This window comes from Ixodes scapularis, unplaced genomic scaffold, assembly GCF_016920785.2.
Source record: "Ixodes scapularis isolate PalLabHiFi unplaced genomic scaffold, ASM1692078v2 PGA_scaffold1__304_contigs__length_218370807, whole genome shotgun sequence".
Taxonomy (NCBI): domain Eukaryota; kingdom Metazoa; phylum Arthropoda; class Arachnida; order Ixodida; family Ixodidae; genus Ixodes; species Ixodes scapularis.
The window spans coordinates 39,045,115-39,068,564 of record NW_024609846.1 but is presented as its reverse complement, the minus strand read 5'-3'; positions in this window follow the sequence as shown (position 1 = coordinate 39,068,564).

Below are 23,450 nucleotides of genomic sequence, written 5' to 3'. Positions count from 1 at the left end.
TACATGACACGTCTGACATTAGGTTAGACGGCTACTCTGATCTTGTGATCCTGTCTGCTTGTTTTCAAAAGTTGTCCCGCAGAATGTGAAATCACGACTTCTAGAGTTCAAAACCTAGGCACGATGGAGCAACACCCCTCTTAATTATCTCGGGATGAAACGACCTATATTCCAGAATACCTTATTTTGAGAGGAAATATAAGGACACCTACCGGCACCACTGTAAGAAAAGCCTATGGAAAACACTGCTTTCAGAACACAGCTACCTTTTGCAGGCATAAGTACAAGGTGTCCGGAATTTACTCGAGGCGTACTACATCTACATCTGTTGGACAGACTGCATCAGTGAACTATCACTGACGTTATCGAACAGGAAAATATATGCAACAAAGTTGACAATGACCCCTCCCCCTCCCCCCCCCCCCCCCCCCCCCCCCCCCGTGTAGGGTAATCAGCATTCAGGGCCAGGGTGTTGGATGCACGTGCAGAGGTATGGATTGAGGTATCTTCTTGTTTTTTTACAATTCTGGCTTCTAGTAAAATTCGTAGTTGCGAATTTGCTTTAGGCCTTTTCCCGTTCCTTGTTCCTATATTTGTGTCTTCGCTATCCTAAATATATATGCAATTCGTTTATGAAAAAATGCATACTTTCCTAAGCGAGCTAAATCCTACCAATTTCTCTATCTTGTTTCGTTCAAAGGATATTAATTTTCTCATCAACATACATATGAAACGTGTATTAGCGAATCATATTCTAGATAAGTCGGCAATTCGTTCATTGACATTGGTGGTTCGCGATTAAACTACGCATACACACAGAAGCAGCTTTCACAAAACAAAAACATTTCTTTAGCTAGAGGCATAAACCAGACTCAGCTACCTTTACATTGTGGTAAATGCGCAAATTTGACAAACAACAAGAAACAAAAAGTGCACAAACAGTGCTGTGGATTTCTCGTGAAAAGGCTTTTTTTCCCCGTCAAATTCGCGTTGCTCCCATCCTGCAAGATGGTCAGCTAACTCGCTCAACTTTATGACTCGTTGAACTGCATTCTTTATGCATCGCGCCCTGTTCTTTTTAAGTTCTGTGTCTGTGCACTTCTGGTTTCTTGTCCGTTGTCAAATTAGCGCTGTTCCGTTTATGCAAGATTATTGTGTGTTTCTGCTCCATTTCTGCGCTTTGCTGCCTGCTACACCTCCGCCGCAAAGTGGAGGCGTAGCAGGCCGAACGGAGAAATATAGATTGGAGTTGGGGGGGGGGGGGGGGGGGGGGGGTTCTTTAGGAATTGAATTTAAAGAAACTGTCTGATCCTAAGCGTGATATGCCAATATGATTATTGCTTGGGCCCGCTCTCAGTAAGATTTAGGGTGATCAATATTGTTTACCTTGCTGCGAAGATTCCTAATAAAACTCTTAACTAAAGTCGTAGAACATTTCGGAGAAGCACATCTGTAATTTGCAAGATCTAAGTTTGCCTCCCATCTTTATCTTCAAAAAGTAAGTTCACAGAAATATAGGCACGATGTGTAGCGAATACTTCGGACAAGGCCACTGCGACAGTTTGCAGATTTAAACAGTTCAGTTCGGGGAGGCCAGCGTAAAACTTAACAAAGTCGTTAGCTGTAATGTGTTCTTCAAGTTATTGTCTGTATCGAGTCCACCTGATCAGTGAACTCTATGAATTATTTATATCTTCTTTAAAGTTAATACGTCCGGTTTCACCGGGCTCTCAAACAAACATACCCATTGCAGTGGAGAGCATTCTTGGGGTGGTGTGCCGGGGAGGGAGGAGGGGGGGGGGGGGTCCTCGTAGCATGCTGGGGGCTGAGGGGAAGTTCTTTTTTCGACCATTGAACGGAAGGAACTCTTCTACATGGGTCAATTACAGATGGGCCACGCCTAAATGGCCACCTTCTCCAGTGAAGCAGCCAAATGCAAGATCAAGGCATGCGTGAAAATAAGGTGCATAATCTTCAACCCATTATAATGAAGAGATCAAGCTGAGATTTCTGGGGCTCCTACTACATTTTCAGACAGAAAATGCAAGAATGTTCTTGAGCCGTTTGGCACGGTCTAATACATTCAAAGAAAGTATGGTGATTTTACCATCCTGAAGAGACTGAAACAATGACACTAGTCCTGACACTAGTCCGAAGGGAGCATCTTTCTGTGGAAAAGGAAGCACACTTACCTAACATCTATGGTGTGAAAACGCTTGTCACAACGCCTGGACGTGTTCCTCTCTGTCTACGATGTGAAGCCATCGCTCATATTAGTAGTCAGGGCTGTTCGCCCCGATGTAGCAAGTGTTGGCGGTATGGGCATATCAGTGACGAATGCGTGAATGCGTGGGCCTAGAAGCTGCTAGGAAATGCATTGCCGAAATCTGATCAAAGTGGTCTCAAGATGTTCACAGAAAAAATAGATAAACAAGGATGACAATTCTCCTCAAGGCTCTCCTGATATGCAGAAAGACGAGCACATATCCGACGCTCCAGAAGACCTATAGATGCTGAACAGAATCGAGATATGGAAAAATACAGGCTCAATGGAAAAATTGTCTACAAGCCCTCAAATTGACACCCAACCAGCAAGGGTAAGAACCCGAAGACACAACTTATACAGGCATCTCAAGACGCAAAGACCAAGGCAAAAGAAGGTAGGCTAGCCGAGAATGTCTAACTCATCGCGACTGAGCAACACTTGTTTGCGGAACCTGGGGGGACTCAAGAAGGCTTGCTGGTTCAAAAAAAAAAAAAAAAAAGCTACAAAGCTTGAAGAACAAATAAAAAGCATAAATTCAAGGATTGGGTGAGAAATATCGTAACTCGATCAGAACTCTACGCTAAACGCAACTAGACCAACAGATGTTTGAGCAACAGATATCTGAGCAACAGATGTCAGAGCTGCAATGCTCCTTGTCTCAAAATTTCGACCTGGAATGTTATGGAAAGAGCTCGGGCGAGCCTGACTAGGCAAGGTCATTCTGACGTCCTTATCTTTTACGCTCCGAGTGAGAGTGTAAGTGAATCTTTTAGATGATCGGAGAAGCGTATCCTCTCAATCATACCTGTGGGAATATATTTACAACTCTTCTGCAGAGAAAGTTAAGAACAACATGGTGCACGGTTTTGGGGTAGGGATATTTTGCGCTGCAGTGTATAGTAAAACAGCTACGTATATCGTTGTTCCCAGATTCGTTATATCTCTAATGGCCTTTTAAACCACGGCGGAATTGTCGTATGTACATGATTAAAAGGTTTAAACTTATGTCAATACCACCAAAATGCCGAACATTATTTTCATGCTTTCGTTCAAGTACTGAACCAGTGAAAGGATGGCCTAAATTCCGAGGCATCAAAAGAATGACGGTCAATGTACAGTAGGCTTTGTAGGAAGGTTGAAACATTTACACACGCTTCCGAATTACGTGATTACGGTTTTTTTTTTTTTTTTTTTTTTTTTTGTTCTGGGATATTCTAAAAGAACACTTAGACTATTTCGGAATTTAGGAAATACTTTTCGACATTTTGAATTCTCCGACCAGCTGGATAGCGCGATGGGTTCACTTGCAGTCTAAGGAATTCACAACGTTGGGAAAATAAAGACGGCCAAAACCGAGGAAGGGTTGCCAAACCCTCATGGGTCGATTTCCTGTACATCGTGATAGCAGCAGGGCAACGGATGCTTAACGTTTGTAAAGAAGAAGATTGGGAAGAAGCGGTAAGACATCTAAGTTAGTAACCCGACATAATAGAGGTCAAGCTGACAAGAGAGAAAGCCGAACGGAATTGATTGTTTTGGTGATTGCATAAAAAGTAGCAAAAATGTAGCTGACTTTGCCTAGAATTAGTCTGCTACATATACGTAATGTATTATAGTATTTGCCAACCATGTATAATTATCATTTTTTATTGGGCCATTTGTACATCTTAAATAATTTTATATGAAATGAAAAAAAATCTTGACGAAAAAAACATGCTCCGGCGTACCTTTGTTGTAACGCGCTCACTTTTCGCGCAGAGGGCCAAGCTTCGAATCCTGGGAAAACCGCAGCGGCGAGTGATTTGTTTCAAGCATTTGGCGATATCGACGACAGTCGCCCTACGCCCACTTACACCAACTAAAACATCAACTAAAACAAAAATGGACGTCATACCTAGTGCAGAGAAGAGCCCACAACTGACATTGCTGTAAAACGAGGCATGAAAAGAAGTGAGGTTCCACTCGAGGAGTATCGGTTGATTAGTGCGTTCTGCACGCGTACGTGGAATGCAACAAGCGCTTGTTGCCCCCACTCCCTTGCAAAGCATTTCAGTACAAAATGAGTACCGAGGAGAGGTTTCACGCCACGGCGCTTCCGGCACGAATGAACCGCCATCCTGACCGCAGCACCACTTTTGTCGTCATGACGCGGCATCACGTGGAACTACTCAACAACGCAGAAAGCGCGGAAACCCTCCCGCTATAGCCATTCTAGTGCAGACAACTCTACTTTAAATGAATCATTAACTAATTTTTATCTTCTTTTTTAGTACAAATCTTCAACTCAAGTGGGGGTACACGCGTCACGTACCGGGTTTCCAAACATAAAAATACGACTTTCAGACGCTTTCAGAGCAAGCAGAATGTTCGGAGGCATTAGAGGGAACCATAACTCCTTCCCTAAAATTCTCTGAAACGTTTCAGAAAGAATACATGAGTGTCACGATCTTTCTAGAACGTGGACGAAGTGGCCGAAGCACCCGCCGAGAAGAGACGACACGCAGCCTGGTTGTGAGGGTGAACGATGACTGGCCGGAGCGGCGTGCGCTCAACGGCGTTTATTGGGCGCGGTGATCAATGTTGCCCGCCGAGCCTGGCGGCCACAGACGGGCGGACTGGAGGGGGCGCTACCGACTGGTCACATCCCTCCCCCCCAGTTTGTTTTTTTCTAAAAATAAAATAAAAAAATAAACAACGCGCACGGCCGACCCCAACTCGGCGTCTGGTCATGCAAAGTCCTGGCCGGTCGACGATGAAGGTCACCCCGGCGAATAGCGGTCAGGTGGCCTTCGCTGCCGCGTACTCCGCCGGACCACTGGTGTCGACGGGCCAGGTGTGGCAACGCCGGGCGCTGCCTGTCCCGGTCGCGCTTCATCTGGTGGAGCCGCAGGGACCGGATTTGTGAGTGGCACCGGTGCAACTGGAGCCACAGGAGTGGCGACGCTTGTCGCCTCCGGGGTGGGTGGGGCTCCGCTGGCTACGACTGGTGCTGTTGGGCCCCTGCAGGCTGGTCCTCTGAAGCGACGGCCGAGGGTGCAAGCCAGGTCCCGGAGCGAGGCCTGACATGTTCGGCGTGCCGGTGCCAGGTGGTCCCGTCGGGCATGCGGACGAGCAGCGGTGAGGCACTCGCTGGTGAAACCACACGCCCGGCAGACCAGGGTGGGCCAGGACGGAAGTTCCTGGCGTAGACCGACGCTCCCGGCTCCGGCAAAGGCCCGGGACGGCACCCTCGGTCAGCAGCCAACTTTTGCTTCAGCTGCTTCAGGAACGCCGTGGACCGGAGGTCTGGATGCAAGACGTCCAAAGGCGTCTTGACCATCCGGCCCAGCAGAAGCTCGCAGGGGGCACGGCCAGTGACCTGGTGAGGTGTGGTCCGATACTGGAATAGTAACCGGGCCAGCTGCGTCCGGAAATCCCTGGGCTGGCTCTTCTTGAGCTTGTTCTTGATGGTCTGTACCGCCCGCTCACCTGCACCATTGGAAGCACGATGGTACAGCGGAACCAGCATCCGGCGGATCCCATTCCTCTGCAGCCAGTCCAGGTACTCGGCGCTAGCGAAAGCGGGACCATTGTCGAACACAATAATGTCCGGCAATCCCTGCACCGCGAAGACCTGCCGCAGAGCTGCAATGGTCGCGCTTGCTGATGGACTGGTGACTGGCAGTGCCTCCAGCCACTTGGAGAAGGCATCCACTACCACCTGGAAGTAGTGGCCCTTGAAGGGTTCCGCAAAATCCACGTGCAGGTGGGACCAGGGCCTCTGTGGGAACGGCCAGGGGGTGATCTCCACGTGGCGCGAGGCTCGCTGGTTCTCCTGGCAGACCTGGCAGCCTTGCACCTGATGCACGATGTCCTGGTCCAAGCCAGGCCACCAAACGTGCGACCGTGCCACCATCTTGGTCTTTTCGACGCCGGGATGCCCCGCATGCAGCAACTGCAGGACCTTGGCCCTGAGACTTTGTGGAATCACCACCCTGGAACCCCACAGCAGGCAGCCCTGCTCCAGGCTCAGCTCGGCGGTCTTGTGGCTGTACGCCTGGTGACGCAGCTCCTCCCCTCTGGCAACCGCCTTGACTACCCGAGACAGGACCGGGTCCCGGCTGGTCGCCTGCGCCACCGCAGTCCTGGTAAGCACCCCCGGGTAGGCCCGCTCCAGCAGGAACACGTCAGCTGGCTCCAGAACGGCAGCAGGCACCTCCGGCAGGGCCAGGTGGCTCAGGACGTCGGCAGGTCCGAGGTCCTTCCCAGGGCGGTAGACCAGCTCGTAACTGTAGGCCGCCAGCGTCAAGGCCCAGCGTACCACACGAGGCGAGGCTTGCACTAGGACTGCCTTGTCAGGCCCCAGTAGCCCCAGCAGCGGCTTGTGGTCCGTGACTTCCTCGAATTGCCGGCCCCACAGGTACTGGTGGAAGCCCTGGACCCCGAAGATGAGCGCCAGGCCTTCCTTGTCGAGCTGGCTGTAACGTTGCTCTGCCGCATGTAGTTGACGAGAAGCAAACGCCACAGGGTGTTCCTGACCATCCTCACCCCGGTGCGAGAGGACGGCTCCTACCCCGTACGGCGACGCATCCACAGTGAGGACTACAGGCTTGGGCGGGTCGAAGCAGACATGTACAAATTACTCAAAAAAGGTAGTTAAGTTAAGTAACTGAGTATCAACGCCAAAAGTAGTTGGAGTAGAGTAGAAATTACGCATTTGTAATAGTAATTGAGTACACTACTAACTACTGTGAAAAAGTATCGAATTACTTTGAAGCTACTTTAGAAGTTGCTTTTTATGTTTTTGTGGTAGCAACATGAACAGAAGTTTTGATCAGTAAAAAACCCTGCGAGCCAGAAACAAATGAAGTGATTTCATGACTTCCAAAATAGTTTATTCTCTCGCCGAAGCAATTGTGTTTCAAAGTTGTTATCGGAGAGTTTTCCTCTTTTCCTTCTAATGACGTCCTCGGTCAAGCTAAGAAGACGTTCCACCGTGGCGCTGAATGCAAAAACAGCGTTCAATTTAGAAGCAGGCTGTGCCGGGTCGGGTAAGCGAGTGTCGGCACCTTTGGTGTCCATGACGAAACATGTGAGGCTTGCCTCGGCTATAGGGTCTTTTATAACAAACTCTCCTCTTTTTTTCTTTTTTCTTTAGCAAGTTGAGATTGTTATGACTGGCCCCTCTTCATTCTCACGACGTTCGGAGATTTCACCGAGCGAGTGCACCTGACCGTCAAGTGATCAAGTCTCGCGCCACGACGATGAGATCATCCGGACGACTGCGCGTCTCGTTGCAATGTTATAGCTACGCCACTGAAAAAAAAAATTGCTTTTCGCCATTCACGTTGGGTCCAACAAAAGGATCTCCCAAGGGTGACTCGAAATCCTTGTTGGTGACTACGGTATCCTGACGCGCCTGACACGCCTGACAAGTAAAACGTTTCCAACAAAGAGGAGGTCTCCCTGGCGTGGAAGGTCGGAAGGACGCGAAGGATTACTTGAACAAGCATCGGCGCTCGTACAGTTGCAGCTGGAAGCGGCAACGTGCTCCCATGAACAGATTATCCGTGTCTGCGTTTGTACGCGGGAGAGTCCGGCTTTGCAAGAGAGTATGAGCTGACGACGAGGTGACCATGGGAACAGGCGCCCAGCTGCGAGGTCATTCCAGTGGCGCAAACCGTGGATCCTACCACTTGAGGCAGAACTCACTAAAGGCACACAACATGAAAACAACAACAACCCTCGGAGTGTCCCCGTCTTTCATGGTTGGAGCTGGAGGCGCGGCGCTTGCGTGCATTACCGGATAAGGTCAACACCCGACCAAGGCTTGTTAAGCAACTCTGCCTACGTTCGTGCGCGCCGGTGTTATGTTTTGGCGGTTGGTCGCCACCTTGGCCCAAGGACGCCTGTGGTGCAGTTTCTAGGGCTGCCGAGTGTAAGTGCGTGGGAACGGAATGTGAGAGGGCCCCTTGTTTCTGAATACCACTTAATCTGCCAGCGTCTTATTTATCTCTGCACTCAAACTTTTGTGATGAAAAAGAAAACAGGATTAAATATCGAAAGTAGTGAGTAATTTGAGTAGAAGTTACTTGAAAAACGTAGTTAAATTAGACTACTAATTACTCAAATAGAGTTGTAATCGAAAGTTACCAAGTTACTCGGAAAAGTAGTTAAACTACAGTAGTTTCAGTAGAGTAGTTGAACTACGTCCAAGTCTGGGTCGAAGTGCACCAGCACTGGAGCCTTAACGACCAACGCCTTGCTGTGCTGGAAGGCCAAGTCCTGTCCTTCTTCCAGGCCCACTGCTGCCCATCCCGGAGCAGGCGATGCAGCGGCTCTAGATGCGTGGACAGGTTGGGCAGGAACCTCCTGTAGAAGTTGATGAGGCCGAGGTAGCTTTGAAGCTCCTTCTTGCTCTTGGGCTTCGCCTTGAGCACGGCCTCAATCTTGCGGGGAGCCGGGGCCAGGCCAGCCTGAGAGATGATATGTCCCAGGTACTCCACGCTGGGGGTCAGGAACACGCACTTGTCCAGCCTCAGCTTGAGACAGTCGTCCTGCAATCGTGTCAGGACTTTGCGCGGGTTCTACAGGTGGTCCCCGTCGTCGGTACCGGTAACCAGGATGTCGTCCAAGAACACCGCCACGTGCCTCAAGCCCCTGAAGAGGTTGTCCATCTCTCTCTGAAAGATGGCTGGGGCTGAGGCCACGCCGAACGGTAGGCGCGTGTACTAGAAGAGTCCCATGGTTGTTGAAATGGTGACATACTTCCGGGCGGCATCCTGGAGCACCAGCTGCTGGTATGCATCTCGAAGGTCGAGCTTGGAGAACTTCTGTCCCCCGAACAGAGCTGACCAGAGGTCTTCTACCCGAGGCAGCGGGTACTTCTCGACGGTAGCGACCGGGTTGATGGTGACCTTAAAGTCCCCGCAGATCCTGACGCGGCCGTCTCGCTTGAGGACTGGCACAATCGGTGCGGCCCACTCGGAGGTCTTGACGGGCGCCAAAATACCCTCTCGCTGCAGCCGTTGCAGCTCCTGGGTGACCCCATCCTACAGGGCGAACGGCAGCGGACGCGGCTTGAAGAATCGAGGCCGGGCTCCCTCGGCTATGTGGATGCCGACCGTCGTGCCGGCAAGGGTGCCCACCCCCGGCTGGAACAGGGACTGGAAGTCGGTTAGGAGGCTCAGCACGTCTTTCACCACGTGCAGCGCAGCTTCTTGGTACTCCGGCAGCCGAACACCCAGTGAGTGAATCCAGTTCCAGCCCAGCAGCGTCGGCGACGACCCCTTGGTTAAATAAAGGGGAAGGATTGCCTCCCTCTCGCCAAGGCGAACGCTGACTTGGGCCCGACCCTGGACCTGGGAAAGCTGCCTGGAGTAGCTGCGCAACATAACGTCAGACACCTCAATGGACACGCCGGGGAAGGTCCGCTTGAACAGCTTCCCGGGCATGACCGACACGCTGGCCCCTGTGTCCAGCTCCATAGTGATGGGGAGCCCGCAGATTTCGACAGACACCAAGTAAGGTGGCACAGACGATGAAAGTCTATTGGTGTGCCACACGTCAAAAACCTGCGGTTCCTCGGCCACGACGTGGACCCTGGCTGAGGAGGTACACGGACCTTGTGCCGCTCGTCCCCGCCGCGTTCTCTTGCAACGGCCACCCTGGCCGCGGGCTTGGCTGGAACCCGGGCTTGAACCAGGCTGCTGCTGCTGCTGCTGCTGGCCGCCGCTCGTCCTCCCCCCTCGGCAGACACGTGCGAGGAGCCCAGTTCTCCCGCACGTGAAGCATTGTGCTTGGACGAACTGGCACTGTGAGGGGGAGTGGGCAGCACCGCAGCGGCTGCAGGCACCGCTCCTTGTCGCCATCTTGTTTACCGCCGCTTCCGCTGCTTCCGTCGACGGTGAGCCGGCCGCACGCGCTACCTCGCTGGCGTCCTTAGCTGCTGCTTCCATCGCCAGCGCTGCCTTCACCGCGTCGTCCAGCGAGGGGTCGGGGAGCTCCAGAAGTCGCGTCTGCATGGCGGGGTTGTTGATGCCGCAGACGAACCGGTCCCGGAGTAGCGAGTCCAACTGGTCGCCGAAGGCGCAGGTGTTCGCTAACCCTCGTAGCGCAGCGACGAACTGCCCGAGGGTCTCCCCGTCCCGGCGGCTCCGGTTGTTGAAGCGGAACCGCTCCATAAGCGTGGACGGCGCCGGGCTGATGTGCGAGCGCGGCGTGGCGAGTAGCTCACCCAGCGTTTTGACGTGTGGCGTGGCCGGCTTGAGGAGGTCGAGCAGGAGACTGAAGACGCGGGTCCCGCAGCTGGCCAAGAAGATGTCCCGTTGTTTCGCCTCGGGCGTGTCGTTCGCCCGGAAGAACACGTGGACTTGTTGTTCGTAGACTGGCCAGGCGGACCCATCTCCCTCGAACGGCTCGAGCCTCCCGTACAGCGGCTTGGCGACAGGAGCGAAGGGCGGTGTTCCGACTCTCTCGGCGGTGTGGGCCGAACCGTGCACGGTGGTGGCCTCCAGTGCCACGGTTCCTCGTCGCCAGTGTCCCGATCTTTCTAGAACGTGGACGAAGGGGGCCGAAGCACCCGCCGAGAAGAAACGACACGCAGCCTGGTTGTGAGGGTGAACGATGACTGGCCGGAGCGGCGTGCGCTCAACGGCGTTTATTGGGCGCGGTGATCAATGTTGCCCGCCGAGCCTGGCGGCCACAGACGGGCGGACTGGCCAATAAAGTCATTGGGTTTTAGAGACAGCGAAGGGAGAGTGGATTTCAAGACTGTAGAGATTACCAAGCAAAGATTAAGTGAATGGTGGCAGAAATCGAGAGAAAACTAGGTATTTTCTTATCCACTGATGGCAAGGGGGTTTCATAGCCTCACTTTCTTTGCACTGCGGAGTGAATATAGATTTCACATTTAAATATTCTAAGCTTAAATGGTAAAACAAAATGGCTAGGTGGCGTAAGCTACCGCCCGATCCAAAGGGCTCAGCCGTATTCATCCATCCATCCATCCACTGGAGGGGGCGCTACCGACTGGTCACAATGAGCTTTTTAACGTTCAAAGCAGTATAAAATAATATCAATTAAAGGTTTGTAACAGACGCATAACTAGATTTATAATTTGTATCCCACATAAATGTAGCAGCTCATTATTGTGTAGGAGGATGCATCCGAGGGTGTTATTGTAATCATAGATTACAGTGCAGCTGATTGCGACGCGGAAAATTGATGATGATGATGATGTTTGGGGGTTTTATGGTGCAACAGCTACGGAGGCCATACTGCGCCAAACAAAATTTAAGAAATCAGCTGTTGCTGCTAACGAGCTACAGAATAATAATTACCGATGTAGGGTTAGATCTTATTAATAAAACCCGCGCTTGTGATAAAAGACAACACACGGTCGAATGGGATGAGAAGGTATTCTCCCAGCAAAAGAGCAGGATGGAATGGGATTTGGAAATGAAACAATTCTGGAAAGTGAACACGACGTTCCTTGTCGAAAGCTGAACACAGCCACAGGATATGCATGATGGTAAGCGTATCCCCACAATGTTCACACACCGGTGGGTCCTCTCCACTAAGAAGATATTTGTGCGTTACGTAAGAATGACCGATTCGAAGACGGCACAATAGTACTTCATGGAATCGGTTCCTCTGAGAAGAGCTCTCCCAGAGCCCAAGAACCGGCTTTATAATATGAAGTTTATTATTGCACTCCATGTTCCATTCAGACTGCCAATAACGAAGAAGGGATGACTTTGTTATAGGTTTAATGTCTTGGTGTGGCAAACAGGCGTGAGACAGGGGAAGATTACCTGAGGATGTAGCGAGTCTGTCTGCTTCTTCATTACCTTTTATTCCCATATGACTCGGCACCCAACAAAATTTTATATCAAGGCCTCCATGTACCGCTTTATTAAGCTTATTTTGAAGTTGCTGCACCAGCGCATTCTTAGTAACTCTAAAGGAGCATACTGCAGTAACAGCACTCTGGGAGTCTACGAATAGGACAGCCTGCTTTATTTTAGCTCGGAGAATATAATCTATGGCCATAGATATTGCATAAACTTCAGCTGTAAAAATGCTGGAGAAAGTATTTAGACGTTTCACTTTAATAAAACAATCAGAATGTACGGCGCTGCCAACAAATGACGACGTCTTAGCACCATCAGTGTAAAAATGTGTGTAGCCTTCATACTTCTTCTCAAGCTCAGAAAATTCCTGTTGGATGATAAGGGCAGAGACGCTATGTTTATTAAACCTTGTGAGAGCCCAGTCACAAGCAAATGGCACTATGTCCCAGGGGGCAACACAATCTACACTCTGCAAAAGATTAACTTCGTTCAAACACAGATCAAGTGAGGAACATAACTGCTCTACTCGGAAAGTCAAGGGCCTCACAATGCTTGGCCTATTCTCAAAATGGCGGCAAAATCAAGACTTCTGTAGGGAGTGGCAGGTTGGATGATTACGGTTAGCAAGCACCTTGTAGTAATAAGTTATGCTTAGATGATGGCGTCTTTTCTCGAGTGACATCTCATTTGATTCAGCATACAGGCTGAGGACGGGCGACGTCCGAAAAGCACCTGTTGCGAGTCGCAGTCCAAGGTGATGGACTGGATCCAACATCTTGAGCGCGGACGGTCGTGCGGAACCGTAAACTGGAGCTCCATAGTCGAGACGGGATCGAACAAGAGCGTTGTACAGCTGTAGAAGGCATTTTCTGTCAGATCCCCAAGTTTTATGGGATAAGACTTTCAGAATATTCACAGTTTTGAGACATTTTTCTTTGAGTGGCTTGAGGTGAGCAATAAAATTGAGCTTTTTGTCAAAGGTAACACCTAAGAACTTGTGCTCTTTCCTGACAGGGATGCAGGTTCTTTGCAGTTTTAGGGATGGATCCAGTGATAGACCACGGCGTAAAGAAAATGGAACACAAACACTTTTCCCGGGAGAAAATCTGAAAACCATTTTCGTCCGCCCACTTAGCAAGCTTATTTATGGCAAGCTGTAGCTGGCGCTCGCAGCTCGAGAGATTGCACGACGATACTGAGATTTGGATATCGTCAACATAAAGTGAGTATATAATGGACGGTGGCAAAACCTGTGCGAGAGAATTCATGTTGATTACAAAAAGTGTAACACTCAGGATACCTCCCTGGGGAACCCCATTTTCTTGAATGAAAGGATCTGACAAAACAGTTCCTAATCTGACCTGAAACGTCCTGTCAGTCAAAAAATCTTTTATGCACTGCAGCATACGCCCACGAATTCCGTAGCCATAAAGCTCTTGGAGGATGCCATACCGCCATGCTGTATCATAGGCCTTTTCTAAGTCAAAAAAGACTGATACACAGTTCTGCCTATTCACGAATGCTTCACGTATGGCCGTTTCTAGGCGCACCAAATGATCCAAGGTGGATCGTCCTCGGCGGCACCCGCACTGATTGTTATCCAAAATACTTTCCTTTTCTAGAACATACACCAGCCGCCTGTTAATCAATCTTTCATATGTTTTCCCAAGGCAGCTGGTTAAAGCGATCGGACGGTAACTAGAGGGCAGAGATGGATCCTTACCCGGCTTCAGGAGAGGGATAATGTGTGCCCGTTTCCAAGCTGCTGGAAAGCTAGCCCTTTTCCACAATGAATTGAAGAAATTAAGAAGGGATTCGAGAGATTCTGGAGAGAGATTACGCAGCATTTCGTAATGTAGTCCATCGGGTCCAGGAGCAGAGAGTTTTTTTATGTCAAGGGCACTCTTTAGCTCGTACTGTGTGAAGGGCTGATTATAAGATGCAGCGTTTGATCCCGTTGTAACTATATTATGCTGCTCTGCTCGTCGTTTAAACAACTTGAAGGAATCAGAATAATTAGAGGATCTGGACAAAGAATAAAAGTACTCTCCAAGGATGTTAGCCGTATCTTTCAGTGAAGCAGATGGAGGGTTGAAAACAGGAATCGTAAACCCTCTCTACTCCCCTTGGATTCTCTTGAATCTATCCCAGACCTCCTTAGCAGTTACAAAACTGCTCAGAGATGACACATATTTCATCCAGGTTTTCCGTTTTGATCGCTTACGGGTCCACCGGGCTTTAGCTTTTCGTTTTCTAAACTCAACCTGGTTTCTTGAGGTGGGATACCGCCTGAACTTGCCCCATGCCTTATTTTGCTGCGTGCGCGTCATGGCACACTCCTTATTTCACCAAGGTTTGCACTTACGAGGCAGATTACCGGTAGTTTGGGGGATTGACTGCTGAGCGGCGTTAATTATCTGCTCTGTCACATACAACGTGGCTTCATCCGCAGTCATGGAGGAAAGCAGGGATGTATCCAGCGTGGAGCTTAACATAAAAAGAGACCAATCGGCCTTGTCCAACTTCCACCGAGGCATTCGTTTTAACAGAGTGGGAAGACAAATGTCGCTCTCTAAAGTAATAGGAAAGTGGTCACTCCCAAAAGGGTTATTCAGAACCTGCCAAGAAAAACAAGGCAGTAATGAAGGTGACGCAATAGATAAATCAATAGATGTAAATGAATTGTGAGCTGAACTAAAGAATGGAGGCTCCCTCCTATTAAAAAGACATATTTGAGATGATAGTAAAAACCGCTCAATTACTCTGCCTCGAGAGTCGATCGAGACGGGCACTGCCCCACATAGGATGATGGGCATTAAAATCACCTAAAATTAAAAAGGGTTGAGGAAGTTGTCCCATGAGTCCCTGGAGCTCAGAGAGATGCAGGGGAACATTCGGAGGCAAATAAATAGAGACAACCGTTATAAGGCGGTCTAAAAGAAGACGCACCGCTACTGCTTCCAGTGGGGTGCAGAGTGGTACCTCGGAACAGGCAACCCCACTCTGTACAATCACTGCCACGCCCCCAGAAGTGGAATTAACACGATCTTTACGAAAAACTCGATGACGCCTTAAAATCTGTGTATGGCGAGCTTGGAGACGAGTTTCTTGTAACGCAAGGGCAATAGGCCGGAGATCATCCATAAAATAGTTAACGTCATCAATATTGGGTAAAAGACCACGACAGTTCCACTGCATAAAATGCAAATTCTTCATTTATGTAAAAAGGTGAAGTGTAAAATTAAAAAGAGATAGGCAATGAAAAAATTGAGAGTATGAAATTAATGGTTATTTGGGAGGGACCACTGTTTTTTTCCCTTTAGACTTCAAAGTCTGCCACTCCATGTCACCCTCGTCGGATGCAGGAGTGGGTGACTCAGCGGTATCATCCATCGCCTCTATTTCTAGAGGCGAGCCTTTACCTGAAGGTTTTGGCTGGCTCGTTGTGCGGGGTGGCTTGCCCCTGCCACGACCAGCCGAAGAGGCACCGGAGGTGCTGGGCAGAGTGTCTTTCAACTCTGCCTCCTCCGGCCCCTTGGGTACTGGGGGAGCGGCACGAGGGTTGTGCCGCTCTTTCGAAGAGGAGGTCCTCTCTGAGGAGGTCGGGCGGGAGTTTCGCCCCCTCTCCCCGGGAGAAGACCGCGAAGTGCGGACAGGTGCGGCATTTGCCGGCCTGTCTAGAACCAGCGAACCAGCATGTGCACTCCCTCCATGAAGAGGGGGGCACTGCTGCCCCGGCTGGGGGGTTGGGGCCCTGAGGGCTGCCTCCAAAACCTCAGGTGAGACCTGGGTAGCCCTAGACTCCGAGCGTGGCACAAGACATCTCCGTGCCACGTCGGCGTACGATCCCTTCGACATGAAGGAATACCTTTTCTTCGCTTCGCTATAGCTGATATTTTCTTTGGCTTTAATGGCAATGATTTCCTTCTCTTGCTTCCATATGGGACAGCCACGATAGTAGGTAGGGTGTGGTCCATCGCAATTAACGCAGTGGGCCACATTCTAGCAATTGTCAGAGATGTGATCCTGACTGCCACACTTTGCACAAGTCGCCTTCCCTCGACAGCTGCGTGTTCCGTGACCAAAACGCTGGCAACGGAAACACCGCTGGGGGTTGGGGACAAAAGGGCGGATGTGGCAGTTCAGGTATCCAGCCTTGATTGTTTGTGGCAGTGTGTGTCGTTCAAATGTAAGGATGACGTATTTTGAAGGGATTTCTTCACCATCTTTTTTGAACATAATCCGTTTTACGGCGACAACGCCGGCACCTTGGAGTCCCTCGAGGAGTTCTTCCTCACTAGTGTGAAGGAAGTCGTCTTCAGAGAGGACTCCACGGATAGTGTTCAGTGTGCGGTGAGGGCTCACCGACACTTTCACATCAAGTATGGTGTTCAGCTTGAGAAGCACTTCACTTTGCTTTTTATTATTTATCTCAACAAGGAGGTCTCCTGAGTGGAGTTTTTTAGCCTTGTAGGAAAACCCTACAAGGTGTTCAAGTACTTTGGCGACGACAAATGGTGAAAGCTTTGACACAGGTTTCTGTTCATCGAGAGAATGAACAACGAAAAACTTCGTGAAGTTTTCTACCTCTGGTTCTTTTTCAATAGTCTTTGTTAAGGGCAGCGCCTTTTAACGGCTTGCCCCGAACGGGGTTTGGAAGAGAGGGGCGCCATAAGAGGGCAAGGAGTGTTCGGAATCTGTGGCGCGCCGCCCACCACGGAGCCCAACGAGGGAATAGGTAACACCCCATAACAAATATGGCTTTGCTGGAAGCATTACTCTATTAGCGCTACCCAGAAACTATAACCAAGTGTGGATCTGGACGAGAGTATCTGTCACCACCCAAGGTTAGCCCTTGCCGCCAAAGGAGTTGAAAAAGGAAAGAAGGGAAATGAGAAGAGTGAAAAGAAGAAGACAAGGGTGAAAGAAAGGAGGTGATAGTAGAAGTGGCGACTAGGCTGAATCATCCTGGTCGGGCCAAGCCAGGACTCCCGTCTACGGGAAGCGGGGGCCGAAGTGGTGTATTGCCTCGCCCGGGGGGCCCCGAAGGGTCCAAACCTGCCCCGGGCTCGGCTCAACCACCAGGATGCCCTTTTCCCCGGACACGGGAAAGCCACGCACAGCCAGACGTGGGCGGGCGAACCCGCATGGCTCGGGGTCCGTGGAGACGCCACTCTCCAAACACCTGCTTTCACAGGTGCCCCCTGCGGGGTACGCGGAAAATTGACAAATATGCTACGTTTCACATATTTATATATAAATACGTTCTGCTTCGAAGGCGTCATTTCAGTAAACAGACTATTTATTAACGCCAGCAAAGATACGATCGAAATCGGGTGAAGACACTATGGTCGCGGTTCACTCATGTTCATTCCGTACATACTACTTACCACACTTATAAAAAAGAGTTTGGTGACTGCTGCAGTTTAACGTCGCTCCACGGAAACCACTGCGAATTTAAGCCGATGCCGTCACACAGTTGAAACGCAATCTGTGGCAGACAGAAGCAGACGGCGTCTGACGTGCGATGCTAAGCCTTACACCCACATCGAACTTTTCGATTACAATATCATCTCTGGAATCTCAAGCTGTCGCGAAGAACCTATTGCGAAAAAAGTGGACGTTGTTACGGCTTAGTGACGTACGGTCGTGTAAGTGTAAAACAGCAGTAAAGTGCAGAATAATTGCTGCAAAAAGCTGGAGTCGTAGGAAATCTGCCCGGCCGCCATATTGAAAATATTCTTTCGCAAGATCAAGATTAGTTAACGCAGGTCGTAATATCACGGAAGTGATCGGATGCGACTGGCTGCGGAGGAATACAAGATTCCGTTTGAGGTGCATCTTCCATCACATTTTTGACAGGTAATCGACCATAGCGACGATTACAACCGGAGAGGAATGAAAACATTGATGCCACAAAACACGGGGCGTTTTTGGGCGGCGTCCGCAACAGGCAAAGACACCGACACGAGTGTCCCCAGGCCCCTAGTTGGCTCAAGAAGCTTGATCTAGCACTGTTTTCCGAATATATATCTATATATATATATATTTTTTTTTTTTTTTCAATTTTAGGGAAAGAAACACGCAAATATTGTTTTTGGGGAGAGGGTTGCGGTCGTTTTTTTTAATAACTGGGTTTTGCGGAAAATCGGTAAAACCAATTAATCGATTAATTATTCGATCAAAGGGTGCCGATTATTCCGATGGATGTTTCATTCGACGCCTAGCACAAAAATACCCATGTTTTAGAAACGTTGCTCAAACGTATCCCTTTGTCTATAGCGATACGTTCGAAGCGCAATGGCGCGATCTAGAGCCAACTCGGTTGAAGCCTGGACCAAGCTTCCGCCAGACTGGCTCAAGTATGAGCCGGAGAAGTGTGCTGCTATTACTTTTCATATCCTACACTTGATGTCAGTATCGCAATAGTGGAACCCAAAGAATCTACGAGTACACAAACATGCAGGTTTGAAAACTAAAATGAAGATTTGTTTTTATCGAGAAGGAAACAGCACCGTCGATTCCACCTCTTTCGAACTCCCCATACCCCATATCTTCGAATCGATATTACTAGAACGCAGATATGTCACTGGAAGTTTGTGGGTGCATTTTCATCACTCCAGTGCCCGGGGAACTGCCTTCCCGCGCCTCTAACCCTTTTTTTGGTAACATGGCATGGTAACCTACCAATTCAGGAAGTTGACATGTGAAGGTGGTGTAGCGATGACCAACTTTAGTGTCTTATGCACCAGGCCTCTGAGCAGAACCCAGTTCTGACGGCGGTTACCATGCCGAGGTGGAGGAAGCGACTCTATAATGATAGTAGCAGTTACAACCCTCTGCTCGATGACTAGCTTAACGAAATGCTTCCCAGGCAGCACACCAATGTGTGTCCGACATTGGCCTAACATCGGCAAAGACCAGCTTCAATATCAGACAACATTGAAGGCGCTACTTTATCCAAGGTTGGCCCAGTCATTGATGCCAATGTTGTGCCATTGCTCAGCCATCATTCGCGCCAATATCGGCTCCATCATTAGTGCCAATGTTGGGCCATTGCTAAACCATGGTTCCAGCCAATGGTGGTCCCACATTGGCAAAGACCAGCGTAATATTGGACAATACTGGAAGGCCTACCCAGTTCAGTATTGGCCGTCATTGGTGCTGATGTTGGGACACCGTTGCTCTTGCCCAGCTGTTTACAAATGCACTGGTCAATTTGTTTGCTAAAAGGTAGGTAAACAGACACAAGGAATGCTTTTGAAATCTTCCAGAAGTTCATAACACACAGCCTATTCTGTAGACAAGTACAAACTAAGCAATTTGTAATATGGGAAGAGGTAGTACTACTCAACTGTTATACAACTGAGAAGATTGCACAGCAAACAACAACCTGGGTAATTCTTGGGTAGTGTCCAGTCTCGCGGCCGAAGCAGGTTTTTTTCCCCGAAATTCTACCGGTATTCGCCCTTCATTGCCGGTGCAATCAGTTCATCGAACGACGTTTTATGGACAGATCGTTTCATCAACACACGATGATTCATAAAAGAATCTCTAAATAGCATTTATTTTTCGTAATGAGACACTGCAGATTTACCGTGAAGCGGCGAGAAAGGGTGGGCTTGGTCGGTGAGCACGTGCCTCAAGTATGCACGCGCGACGAAATGCCCTACAACGTGAAATTCGCGTAACGAATGTCGATAAAACGTTAATGTCGACGAAACGTGTGTCTATCAAACGTGGATACACCAAAGGGTGGCCGTGGAACGTGCTATCACGAAACGCAAAGATAATAAAAAAAATTCAGTATTCTACCGGCAGCTGTGGCATAATTTCAGACAGCCAATGGCTGGTGACTGCTGGTAGAATTCGGGGGAAATTTTTCTTCTGGCTGCCAGGAGATAGACACTGCTTATGTCCAGGAGTAATCCGGAAAAGTACCCGTAGAAAAACAATTAATTGTCGCGAAGTAAGTTGCTGCGCACTTACGTTGATGGTGCCGGACTTTAAAGATGGAATCCGACATCTATGTTGACACGGGCACGGCAGAACAGTGTTCAAAGACAAAATCGAGAAGGGAGGTGTCCATGAAGATTCAACATAATGTAGCACAAGCTGCATTTTCGAACCGCAGACTAAACGTACCACGAGAATCGTTTGGTCGTCTTTGAAAAAAATCGATTGTTGCCGACTTATGGGTAGACGTTTTGAACGAAACACCTTTCTTTGAAAACAAACTGCTGAAATTGAGTTAGGAGATACACCTTCAAAAAATGCTACCACGTAAACTTAGCTTCGAGGCTAGTCGAGCCCTGTTAGTATTGATTTATATGATAATTGACATAAGCAGCTAGCTGGCGGAGTTTAAAAAAGAAGTTTTAACACCATACTTTTGTTTTTCAGAGAACAGTCTGAAGTATCTGGTGTTACGGTAAATTTTTTTTAGCCGAAACCAATTGTTAGGATCATGATAGACAAGCTTTGTAATATACATCAATACTAGCTATTCGAATAATATTAGTATATTATGTAGTACTTTGAATAGTCATCCCAATATCCTGTGCTGTTGAAATACGATATATTTTTCTGTTAAACCGTATGGTCCGAAAATGTAATCTTATATGATTTCATTCAGTGATCTTCACGTGCTCCTTTATGGTGCAATTACATATAAAAACAATTAAATAAATTATAGAGCCTAATTAAACAAACTGTGACAAATAACATAACATATACGCACCCTCGTAGAAAATAAAATAACACATTATAAGTATCATTATAAATAGCAAATTTTGCGATAATCACATTTTAGAAACCACTTCAGCAGTAAAGAAACGATTGACCCTGAAATTCGTTTTTGCTCAGAAGTTCGAATATAATGGAATATTTTTTTTCAGTGGAGTCGGAGATGTTTTAGAAAATAAAATAGTTCTTGAAGCAACAACTCGATTGCGGCGGATATACAAAAAAATCAACGTCCAAGAAATGGCTTATTACAGTGACAACTGCAACGACTGCGCGTAAGCAGAGGCGCGCTCCTCTTAGGCGTGCTGTGAGCGAATATTTGTTTAAGCTCGTTATCGCAGCGATTACACTAGCAGTATAATGGTACACAAACAAAATGTAGCGGTCAATTGGTTTTGGACTACATCGAGATAAGTGATCAAGTAATTTTAGTTTCAATTAAAGATTGTGTCAGCAAATGTCGACAGCTTATCACTCGAACAAAAGGGTGTAGTCTTACACCCCTTGCCACATATATCATCCCAAAACTTCAGTCCGTCGTACAGCGCACTGATGTCTTACAGGTGGTACCAGCTTTTACGAGCGGCTTGATGACCGAGTGGGACAGTTTATTAAAAAAGCTACTGTACGTGTTACTGACTACAAAACATATGCTTGGACCTCGAAAGGTCCGCAGTATGTACTAAATTATTTTTTTTTTTTTAATTGGGGCTTTTTTGGCCGTACTGCGAAACCTCACTATTTTTTTTTCTATAGTCTTTGCTATATACACTATCTGTTTAATAAGTTACATAGCACCGCTATCAAGCCGCTCGCAAACGTCGGGGCCGTCAGTTTGAAGTACGTCGAATTGAACTTTTGGAGTGTAGTATATGTGGCAAAAAGTGTAAAACAATACCCTTTTTTAGAGCGGTGAAAACAATCCCCTGCTGGGGATTATCTAAGAATGACTCAACATTGTGGACAATTGTTTTCGAACAAGTTTGCTCGAATTCCTAGGAATGTACATTGTGTAACATGCGGTGGTACCACCATTATTTTTTTTAGCAAAACAATCCGCGCTTGCTTCACCGTTGGAGTTCGAACAATGCCTCCGCGATACATATTGTCTCAGCTAGGCATACAATGGAGATTGTTTATTTTACAGTTTTGAAATAAACAACTTACGTATGGAGGTGACGCATGCTTGAACGTCAGTAAAATAGAACTCAAGGACAAGTAAAGTACGCAAGCAATAAATTCTCCGTACTCAACAATAGAAATTGATAGGAAAGCCCAGAACAAACTTGGATCACATTCGCGCCAAAATTAACGTTTCCTTGCTCAGTTATTAAACGTGTCGAGTGTGGAAAGTTTTCTTAAATTTAACAATAAAAAAAGGGTTCCTCGTTCGGGACGTTCTGTGTCCTGTAACGGTATGACCTAAGAGGAACATTGTTTTTTTTTTTCTTTTTGTTTTTTCTTTTTAACTTTCGGTGAGGAATAATTTTTAAATAAACCCCGGTTGAGAATCATTAATTCGGCTATTATTAAGTAAATGCACATCCTAACCGCAAACTGAATTGTAATAAGCATCTAAACATAATTTCATACACAAGATATATAACGTTTTAATATCGAGATAAAGGTCCTTATAAAACTAATTATTCGTGATTCAACAAAATAGAAATTACTGGTAACGTTCCTTTCTGTTTAGTATTAATTGCTGACTTTTAAAGCATGAAATGGTCTTTAACGCAAGCCCCTGCCCCCCCCAAAAAAGTCTGTCTGTTTGCTTGTTTGTTTATTTCCCGAAACATTTAGCGGGGAAATTGAATTCACGTGACCGATAGACTTTTAACGCTCCGTCGCATGGGCGCTGCAATCTTGGAATTATGTGACGCGGCCACCATATTATGGCTTCAACTCGTCGCTCCTCTCTCCCCTCCGCGCCTTGGTAGAATTGTTGTAACCGTGTTTTCCGCCGTGTTTAACCACGATATTTTTCACCTGTTGCCTACCTTTACTACCTAACTGCGTGCCATTATTTTGTGCCCACCGTCTATATTTGGATTAATAAACCGCTTTGACTATTCGCACCGTCGGCGTACCCGATGCGTGTGAGGAAATGAGTCATGCAGCGTAAGCACTGGCACACACTGAGCATGTAGATCACTCTAAGACATACGGGGGTTAAGATGCCAATTATTTACGAGAGAGCAAAGTTGCTTAGGTTATAGCCGCTAATTGATTGTGGCTCAATAAGAAGCGCAAAGTGTATTTATGTATGATCACGCATTTATGATCTTAAGAGATTGTAAGTGCCTGTTTCTTGAAAACATCGTGCTCTGCCCATTAGATTTTATGATATTACAGAACTATGTCTGTTTTTTGAAAGCATCGTGCTCTGCCTTTATATTAAATCCAGCACAGTTGCTTTTGGTTATATAAGGGAATCATTTTTGGAGTATAGACGTTCAATTGATTTGTTTATTGATGCATTTCAAGGTCATCTGCATGACTGAAATATTTATAGTTAGTAACTTCGTAGCGCGCTGAAGGGCTATCATTTAAATAGAGTGATAAAACAACCATGACATGATCAGATATTCCTGGCAAGACTACAT